A 6381-nucleotide genomic window follows, 5' to 3' on the forward strand; every position below is an offset into this window, starting at 1 on the left:
TAAATTAAAAAAACCCCATGAAAGTCTCAAAATGACACAGAACTATTCCCTTAACTGCCTAAATGGAAAACAGAACAAGCTACACTCTGCAAGCGTGTCAACTCTGCTGTAAATGTGACCGTGACACAACTGCAGTAAGAGGCTAACAGATATACCCTGAGAAAGAAACTCTGTAACATTCAAAGGTAGGAAGAAGACAAACAAGCCTAAATATAGTATATAGTTGAGTTTCTGCATAAAGTAAGAAAACAGATATTAGAGAATGCATAGAAGTGACGTTTGATGTAATGGAAATTTGAGTTACTCTTTTTTTCCTCTCTAAGAGTTTGTACCCAACCAATAACACAGGGAAACAAAACATATCTGCTTGTATCAGAACGACCTAAATCTGGGTCCCTGATCAGTAACGATGATGAGCCATGCTCTCTAACACCACTAAATTCATCTTCTGCTGGCAACACATTCATATTTGCTTGAAATTTCAGATCCTGCCATTGAAGCAAATAGGCATTAACTTCACAAAGAGGTATGGCCATTAAGGTCACAGTGTTGGGGAGTGCTGGTCCAGCTAAAAATTTAAAATTGACAGCCCTGAGGAAAAAACTAACTCTAACTCATTCTCAAAGCTGTAAAAAATGCAACAGATGCTGACACAGCTTTAACAACTATTGATAACAACTACTGATACAGATGAAATGCAAGTTTAGAAATGCTGGGGAGAATATTCTACATCTGTGCTTAAGCTTGCCATGGAAATACCCTCCTGGCTTGGGTCAGAGGGAGATGCAAAAAGCAGGTATGTTTCCAGCTTACTTCTGGGGAATGCCATCTACTGGCGGAAAAGAAGGTATTGAGCAAACACATTCAAATACCAGAAACGCTGTTTTCCTAGGACTCCAGTATTGTTGGCTGGAAATATTGTTGCAGATTGGCAAGATTATATACCTGGACATTCTCAGTGCAAACGAAAGAGGTAACAGGCCAGGAGGAAAAGGAACTTTTCCAAGGATTAAGAAAGAAGGAACTAAGAAAGAAATAAGCCACAGCCCGTCTACCTCTGATTTTTGTAATGTCCTTGTCACCAATAAATTGTTGAAAGATATTTTTTTAGAAGTCTGTCCAGCTCTGAGTGCAACCAAAAAACATTAAGTCCTCTGTAATGTACTTGCAGCCAAGAGACAAAATTGTGATGACGTTCTTTGATGCAATTTAAGTGAAACTGCCTAAGTGAAATACTGATGTGTCAAACAGCCAGGATGGGAAGGACAGGAATGCCAAACATGTTGCATTGCTGAACTTTTAATACAGGGTACTAGTAATAACAGGTGAAACTGCTGAATGTATCCAGAAGGAGCAAAAGGAAACAAAACTACTTGTTGCCTATCATCACAGAATAGTAGGGGACAGAAGGGACCTCTGGGCATCATCTAGTCCAATCCCCCTGCCAAAGGAGAGTCACCTACAACAGGCTGGACAGGAACCTGTCCAGGCGGGTTTTGAATCTTTCCAGAGAAGGAGACTCCACACCCTCTCTTGGCAGCCTGTTCCAGTGTGCTGGCACCCTCCAAGTAAAGAAGATTTTCCTCATGTGAGATGGAATTTCCTGTGTTCCAGTTTGTGCCTGTTGCCCCTTGTCCTGTCACTGGGCACCACTGAAGGGTCTGGCCCCATCTTCTTGACACCCACCTTTTAGATATTTATAAGCATTGATGAGATCTGCTCTCAGTCTTCTCTTCTCCAGCATAAACAGACCCAGGTCTCTCAGCCTTTCTTCATAAGAGAGGCTATAATATATTTCTTCATGATGCTTCTCAATGCTAATATAATTTTGGTGTAACTTCAAGGTGCCTATGGGATAACTATTTCTGGTGCCTTACTGCACTCTGATTATCCAATTATTAGTTAAATCATATTTCAAATCTCTCATCTATATCCATCAAAATCATGAGTCTTACTTCCTGACAAATGTTATTAAAACAATAAAGTCAAATGTAGAGGGGAGCTCAAGCTCACGATATTTGGATTTGGATGAATTCCTGTAGAGAATCATGACATCACCTGAAATGCAGAACACAGTGCATCATCCTGGCCTAGCCTCTTTTACCTCCCTGACACTGCATTCATGTTTACATGCACAACAAGACCTCATTAAGCAGCAAATCACACTTGGATGGAAAACAGTTCGTTAATGTCTGAACAGGTGACAGTGTGGCTCACCAAGAATTGAGGAGATAGTCTGCTTTCTCTGGGCTATTAAGAAAGGAGTACATCACCTTTAAGCATTAGCCATGCCTTCACAAGTGCCTTAAAACCAGGCTGGGATAACTGTAACCAGCTGTTGGTACTGATACCTACAGCACACCTTGCTATCCCACAAGCCTCGTTACACACAAGACTACTGAATGTTTCTTTAGTGAAAAGAAGAAAATGCGTAATCAGTAAATGGTAGGTAACCTTGTGCACTCTGAAGGAGATGCCCTTCCACTGGCACAGATCAAATAGGTGTTTTTTCTCTGCATGTGCAGGAACAAGAATTTTAAAATATGAATTGCATCACATGCATGGAGATATCTACAGAACATTAAACAAAATGAAGGAAATCAGTACGTGAGCAAAACCCTCACTGGAAAAGGGCATAAGGTTAATAGGAAATGATCATAGCAGAATTTAGTTTCCCCCATTTGTTTAACTAGGATCAGCTCTGTCTGACAGCAGAATTTGATTTACCAGTTGATAAAGCTGTGTATACATTCTCTCAGACAGTCATCATCATTCCTCTTTTCCTGGCCAAGGAAGCCTTTTCTTATCAAATACCAATCACTCATAGCAAGGGAACTGTTGACAACAACCTATAAATATTAAATGGGACTATTAGCAAGTAAATATTTTGTCAGAAATTTGCAAAACTACTAGCGAATAGTTTCCTTTATGTAAGTGAAGGTTCTGGCTATGATATGCTTTCATATACTTCACTGAAATGTGCAACAATTGCCCTTCAGCTCACCAGGGAGCAAATCTTAAGCAAAGCTTGGGTACCAGGCATCTTGTGGCGTACCGAGTTATTCTGTATGTGAAATCCTACAACTCAACCTAAGTATCTTTAAAAGGAACAAGCAGAGGAAGAAAACATTATGTACAGTATGTTATTTAGGAAAAGACACAATGATTTAAAGTTCAGATTCAGACAAAGATCCAATGTAAGTGTGCTTACTACCTTACTTAATTTCAGAAAAGAGACTTCTAGCTGAGGTCTTCTGCACCTTCTGAACCAACAGCTATACAGCCAGCTGGAGCCTACCCCCTTTCAATGTGGTTGCCCAAGTCTATTTGGAAGCTGAATTTGGCCTGTTCTGGGAAAAGCGTCATCCCTCTGTGGTGTGGGAAAAACATTCTGTTTTTCTATCATTTCTGTGGATATATTCACCCACATATGATAGAGTCATGGGAAACGGCATGATTCAGGCAGCTCTCCATTTCAAAAATCACTGAAGGAAGTCTTATGAGTCTTATGGAAATGAAAATAATTATCACTAAAGAAATAAAAGGGAAAAAAATTAAAATTTCAGAACATGTCAGTATTGGTATGCCTTTGAAAACACTGCATTTTTCATTATTTTCTTGGGGTATTGTCATTCCTTTTTACCAATTCTAATCAATTATGTCTCTTGCTCCAAGGATTAGATAAAGATCAAGTAGAAAATATGTTTTCAAAGTCTACAATTCGTCTTACACGAAGAACTTCTATAAAATGAGTTCTGCATCTACTTCTACTTCATCCTGCCAGGATTCATTAATCAGAGCGTTCTCCTGCCAGGACAGACTGCTCAGACAATGGAGCCAATGAGGTATAGCTTGCTTCTCTTTCCTGTCCTCCTTTTAAATTTTTTTTTTCCCAGTGTGTGCATATATCTCCAACACCTTAACATGTATTTTGAAGTAAAATTGAACTCTTCTTCAAAGAATTTCTTAAAAGAAAAACAACATAGCTCAATAAAAAAAGACAGTAACTCATGCGACATGAAAAAATCCTTTTCCAGGGAAAAGGAAAATGCTTGAGGTGTGGATTTGTAATGAGAGTGCTGGCCACCTAGTGCACACTTGGATTTGCTGTCTGCAACGGTCTCTGGACAGCACTAGTACAGTCTTCAACAGTAAGACCCCAAAGTGCAGAGTTATGGACTGATGGTTCATGCTTTTAGAACAGAATTTTGTTGAGTTGCAGTCATCATGCCTTGCCAAAGCAGCAGTAATAAAGGAACATCAGAAGACAGTAAAGGTGGTTATTATGGGAACTTACTGAGAATCTCAAAATCTGCCAGAAGGTAATCCACTACAAAAGCTACTTCAAATACAATACACAAGCGTATATGCTGCAAACTCACTGAGCTGCTGTAAAACTACCTTACATTAGAGGAGTTAAAGAATATAGTAATTATTTGTGAAAGAATAAATGAATTCTCCCATGTTTTCCTGGTGATTGAGACATTTATTTTTTCTTCGTGTCTCTTGGCTGCCTCTTTTATATTCCACAGCACAATCAGATAGCATTAATTATCAACAAGCTTGATCCTGAACAAACTGAAGTGAATGGAAAACTGCCAAAAGGAAGTGAAAATGAGTCCTCAAATTAGGGAATAATAATAATAATAATAACTGTGGTAATAAGCTAAGGCTTCAGTGTTCCTGTCACTTTTGCTTTATGTGGCTTTACTTATTTGCTTTAGAGAGATAACGATATGGCGGCATGTAAAAAGAGTATTTTGCTCATACACACTAGACATGCAGCTACCATTTCTGTCTCTGGACATAAATAGAGAGGACGTATCATAAACAGTATAAATTGTAATCTTCTCTATGGAGCTACTGATTATATAGAGATTACCTGGCCTGGAATTTGTACTTCCAACATTGACAAAGCCTTGATGCTTTGCTCTGAGGAAAAGGCCAGTCCACATGGATTACCACTTGGTTACTCTGAGAATACATGCTCAACTTCAGACAAATAACAGAAAAATTATTAAGCTGTTCTTGTCTTACCTGATGTCCATTTGAATAGTTGTCTCTTTAGAAAGCTGCTGTAACTGCTTCTAAATTTATTATTGCAAACCACAGTTTTATGCAAATCTCTTATAGAAGAGTTTATCACATGTGAAACAATAGCTGAATTAAGTGAAAATTATGTGCAACCAGTGATCATTTTTGAGCAAGTTGTTTTCTTTTAATGACAAAGGAGCCATAACGGAGGCAGCAAGTCCCGAACTGCTTACAGTCTCTGTGGAACTGACAGAAAGGAAGGCAAAGCCCATCAATGGCTATGTATTTTAAGGCAGATGATGATCCAGTGGGCCAAATCATGAGAGTAGAGGTAGGCTGTGTTTCCTCTCTTAAATTACCCTTCAGTTTTGATAGGCTTCAGCAGCCTCTGCAGCTTATTCAGGGGTCTTGGTGTCCCACTCCTCCTCCCCTGTGCTGGGTCAGCCATCTTGCCAGAAGCTGAAAGAAGCTCCTGGCTGCTGACATGTCTGGTATCTGGAATGGATCTGCATTCTGTCATACAGCTGGCCCTCCAGCATCATTGTCACAACGCGCTTTAAAATAGAATCATAGAATTGTCCAGGCTGGAAGGGACCTCCAAAGGTCATCTAGTCCAATCTCCCCACAGTCAGCAGGGTCACTCCCAACTAGACCAGGTTGCCCAGGGCCTCATCACCTTGAATATCTCCAGGGATGGGAAGAAATTCAAGTATTCAAATACCATCTAAATCCACTTATGGAAAGAGAGGTTTCGGAAATACTGCATCCTTACCAAGTTTTGTGAAAATGAGGAAGCAGGCATAGCAGCACGACCTTCTCAGTGCTCCCTCAGACGGAAAGGCTGAGGCGGGCAGGCTGCGGGCATCGAGCTCACCCTGAGGCACAAGATGGCCGCCCAGCCCATGGCCACGCCGCTGGCTCTGCCGGGCCAGCCCATCGCGCGGGTGGCAAGGGACAGCTGGTCTGTGAGGCATGGCAGAACGCAAAGAACCTTTGAGGGCCCAAGGGGCTACAGGAAAGAGCTGCAGACATGGCACGGGGCACGAGATAGAGATGGAAGGCAAGCAACTGAGACCTCCCCGCCTGCCTGTGAGGGAACTGGGAAAGCCGTTGAGAGAGCGGGCAGGCGGCCGTTGGGGAGCCGTTAGGAGCGCGCGCGGCCGTTGGGGAGCCGTTAGAAGGGCGGGCGGCCCCGTTGGAAGCTTCACTTCACAGAAGGAGCCCATGAGGGAGCCAGCCCGCGGGCAGCGGGAACGCAGCCCTCCCGCCCCGCAGCCGGACTCCGGAAAGTTTTGCTTCACCGGCTCGGAGCCGGGCGGGCTGCCTGCAGCGCCGAACCGCCCCTCC

The sequence above is a fragment of the Calidris pugnax genome, unplaced genomic scaffold (genome assembly GCF_001431845.1).
Source record: "Calidris pugnax isolate Ruff unplaced genomic scaffold, ASM143184v1 scaffold28, whole genome shotgun sequence".
Taxonomy (NCBI): domain Eukaryota; kingdom Metazoa; phylum Chordata; class Aves; order Charadriiformes; family Scolopacidae; genus Calidris; species Calidris pugnax.